This window comes from Belonocnema kinseyi, chromosome 1 (genome assembly GCF_010883055.1).
Source record: "Belonocnema kinseyi isolate 2016_QV_RU_SX_M_011 chromosome 1, B_treatae_v1, whole genome shotgun sequence".
NCBI lineage: Eukaryota > Metazoa > Arthropoda > Insecta > Hymenoptera > Cynipidae > Belonocnema > Belonocnema kinseyi.
In genome coordinates this window covers 143,456,631-143,461,197 of record NC_046657.1, presented here as the reverse complement: position 1 = coordinate 143,461,197, position 4,567 = coordinate 143,456,631, and positions in this window count along the sequence as shown.

Sequence of the window (4,567 nt, the reverse complement as noted above, 5' to 3'; positions counted from 1 at the left end):
TATTGTTATCAAATAAATTTTTGTTTAATATTTAAAGTATTAAAAATTGTTTGAATTTAAAATTAAAATGATAAAAAAAATTTTACCGACAAATTCATATACGAAAACACGTGTTTTTTAATTAACATTTCGATTTTTCGGAAGAACTTTTGTGATTTAAAAAATACTATATACATTTTCAAGCAAAATATCTTATCCAGAAATATATTTTGTTTTAATTATTGTTATTTTAAATTTAAACAATAATGTTTAAAAGCTTCAAACATTAAAAAGTTGTTTCTTTGGTATAAATACTTGATTATTTCAATTAAAGAAAATAATTTGTCAAAGAACAATATTTTCCACACTTGTTTATCTCGAAATGCCTTTTTATAATACTTTTTTAAAAATTAAAAATATGATTTTTCGAGAACATTTTTTTTATAATTAAAAAAAAGACTGTACCGAAAACCTGGATGAAGCTTCAGATCTGAAAAAATTCAGCGATACATACGTGTCAAACTTTTCTAACCTCAAAAAATCTTTCTACTGCCTTACCGTCATATTTTACGAAGGATGAGAAAACAAGAATTCGACTTCGTAGTACGATGAGTGCAGCACCTCGTTAGGGCAGAAAATGTGTTGTCCTATATATATAATTCTCCACTCCGGCCACCCGTACCGCATCTACGTTTATAATATCTTTGGTATGAGGGTTCCGTAGTCTCCGTCCAATGGCCATGACACTGCAACAGCGCAGAAGATACATCTGGATTCCCTGCGCAAGAGGGGAGAATTGGGCGGCCTGCGTGCCGTCGAGAGAAGCGAGTGGTAACCAGAGTCCCTACTCGTGGGAACCCGATTGGTCAGATTAAATTTTTGTTTATTTCCGACAATGTGACTGAAAATAAAGTCACTAAAATTACCATAAACGAATTAACAATAATTAATTACTGCACTGATAAATGTTATATCATACTTTTTTTTTAATAACTTGAAGAACTGAATTACAATTACTAATTAATTATTGTATATTAAAGACAAATTTTTTGTTATGAAGTCAGAATTAATAACGTTTTTTGTATGAAAATTGCATTATTTTTTCAACAGTTACTCACAAATTCGAAATTAGGATTAAGGTTACTAGTATTGTAGCTATGAATGTATGTATTAACAGTGACCAATCGGGTTGTCTGCGCGACGCAAGCGAAGTTTAAAAAGTTCCCAAAATTGGGGACGCTGGCGTTAAACAGTATTCGGTTGAGCCTCGAATTGAACTTGCCGTTTGGAAAATTTTATAGTTTAGCCACAGAGTGGTATACTTGTTTCTCTTTTGGCCTACGTGCGTTTGATTTATTTTTCAAGACTTATATTCTCTTGTGCTGTTGTTGCCGTACTTCCTGGGCTTTGATTGTTGCAAGGTGGGAGGCGTTCCTATTTTATTCATTTATTTCATGTTTCTTTTGTAAGTGTTCACGTATATATTCTCCTAATAGCGTCAGCAGACACGGCGAAATTGAATGATTTGTTTGGTCTGGCGAGAAACTAACGCAGTCGTTCAAATACTCGAGGTATTTCTTCTTGTTTTGTGATATTTTAACGTTATTCTTTAAAAAAATAAGAAAAATTTGTTGTTTGTAGTAGTTGTAATCGTCAACAGTGAAAATGTTTTTTTCTCTTTTGATGGAGCCTAATGTTTTACTGGTTAAAATAAATTATATAGCATATTTAAATCGTATAACCAATGATTTATTCTTTAAAAAACCTCTTATAATTGTCTTTCTTAGATATTTTCTGTACCTGCGCCACTCTCCGGTAATAATTTTCCACGTCGCCCAGTGATAAATATGGGAAAAAATTCGAGCCACGCGAGGATTTTAATCTAATGATAAACTTTTTCTTAAATTCTTCTCTAAAAATGTTATATATAATATTTCCAGTGAGAGAATTTTTATAACTACCCATATACTTTTTTTAATTAAGCATGAAACGGTTTGCATCAACATCAGTGGAAATTGTTCGAAAATCACGCAGGGCTAAAAAATATTTTCGGGAGTGTACATAAAGATGACTAAGTGTACTATATGTTTTTTGGGTTCCATCTTGTCTTTTTCTTCCAGGGCGAAAATTCGAGACTTGCCTGGCGCCGTTTAATTTAATTAAAGAAAAAAGTAATTCAAAGTCCCGGGAGAAGTTTCTTTTTTTTCATTTCAAGTTTAGAATGAGCAATTAATTTTTTTTAATTAGATTATTTCCTCATTATTGAGTATCTATAAACATTTTCGATTATTTATAATAAATCTGAATTTTAATATTTGATTTTACTAGTATTTTTTAAGATTTTTTCCATTTGTCCGATAAATTACTGAGACAATTCTCGAACATAAAGCGTCCACTGGGGTACTGCGCTTCCCCAATCCATAATCACGTTCGCATAAAACTCAAACAAAGCACAGGTGATCTCGCTCGTTAGCCGAGGTCGATTGCCGAATAGTTTATGGTTAGGGTCCCGAACCAAGCTGCACATGCCCTTAGTCAGAAGAGTACCTTGAACTTTGAATGGGGTAGCGTACTACCCCGGTGGATGGTTCTAGAGTTAACAAGGTTATAATTTTTTTGTGCGTAGGGCACGCCAATGTTAGTGCTCGCGCTTCGCGCTCGGTAATATAATATAACATAAAAATTTCCAATAAGCATTTATTTTCTAGAAGTTTTTGAACACCTACAAATTCAAGCTGAAATTAAATTTTAAATATTGAGAACAAGAAATAGAAGTATTATCAGTTTGCTTGTAAATTGATATAAATATAATTTTTATAAGATTCTTTAGAAAATTAAAAAAGTCGGTAATGCAGATATCTGCAGAGAAAGCCTTACACCATCGTTCAGTAAAGCGGAGATGCTGATAATTTTGAGGTTATGTTCTGTGCTAAGTCGGTAAAGCAGTGTGGTTGGTAACGGAGATGCCTGCTAAGCTAGGATTATAACTTTCTGTTACATGCTAAGTTACTATTGATCGGTAAAACAGTTTATTACGATAAGTCGGTAAAACATGGATGGCAGTAACTTGCTATTAGCATTTTACTACATGCCGGTAAGGCAGAGATCAATGTCAACATCAGTCGGTAAAACAGGAAGGTCCTGTCCTTGTTGTCTATCTTACATGGTAGACAGAGAGGTTCGATTGATTCTAGGCATAGATGTCCGTCTGATTAAAAATTTTTAAATAAAGTGTTCGGGACTGACAAAACATCAGTTAAACGGTCGATACCTAAATTACCGACATTGTTATTAGTGCTGACTAATTTGACAGTAGTGTCATGTCTTATTCATAGCTATAGCATAAACCTTGATTGATAAGGTACGCTTCTGATATAGCGACAGAGGCTTGATCTGTGGCTGGAGATGTGCATTACTGACGGTCCCTGTTTTACCAAACAATGGTAAAATGACAATCTAAAAATGTACCAACCTACCTACTCTAACGACCGCTGGTAACATTGCTCTATACTACATCGACATGTAGTAAAATGATAATGTAAAAAACGACCTTTCTGTTTTAACTACTGATGCTAACATTGCTCCCTAACTTACTGATATGTTTTAAAATGATGATATAAAAAATTACGGACCTCCCTTTTTGACCGACTGATGGTAACTTAGCATGGTTCAGAACTTACTTGTCTGGTAGCCCTGTAACAGTGGTGCCATCTGTCGGTAGGTGAGCTAGCATCCTTCTTGCTATAATACTGCAAAATTTTAACAGAACGAAGATCGAAACGAAGATGTTTTGCGCATGATCAGAGCAGACGCTTTCGTACGAGTTCGATCGTGATCAATTTTTCGAGTTCCACCGACTTGCCGCGAAGTACAAGAAAATGCTGAGACTAGCAAAGACTAATCAAGACTTCTACTGACGGCTATAGGGACGACTTTTGGATTTTTGATAAGTTAGTCGATGGTCGTTATGAGGCTTTTTGAGTGAATATCCGCTTAACTTCCACTCACGTAAGCACGTCTGTTTATAGCGCGCTCATGATTGATCCAGCCCAAATATTTTATAACTCAAAAACTAAAACTTCAACTGATTTTTGGAAAAGGAATTTTCGATTTATTTTCATTTTTATATACCTGTATATATAAGTCCGGACACTCTTTAAGATATCAAGAATACATATAATTAGCATGAATGAATAATAACAAGCATTTTAAAACAACAACAACGAAACTATATAATGAACTTCAGGATGTAAAAACATTCAATTTAATGGGTGGGAAATGACAAATTAGTATTGGTAAGAAAAAACCTTCTTTGATCGAATTCTTTGAATTTCATCAAAATGGTCTGGAAGATTCGACCAAATAAGGTTTTTCCTTACCAACACTAACAAAAAACTTTTCTTTTTTAATCAAGGTGTGACCCGTGTGAATTGTATCAAACTTTAAATACGGGAATTCAAATTGCGCGCCGATCATCTCTTCTAAGCTTCATGTATGGTCGGTAACAACCGGCCTCTTTCGGCTCCTAATGTTCGTGGAAGGTACTAAAGAGAAAAAGAAGAGCTCAAAAGAATTTTAGTTGGACCGC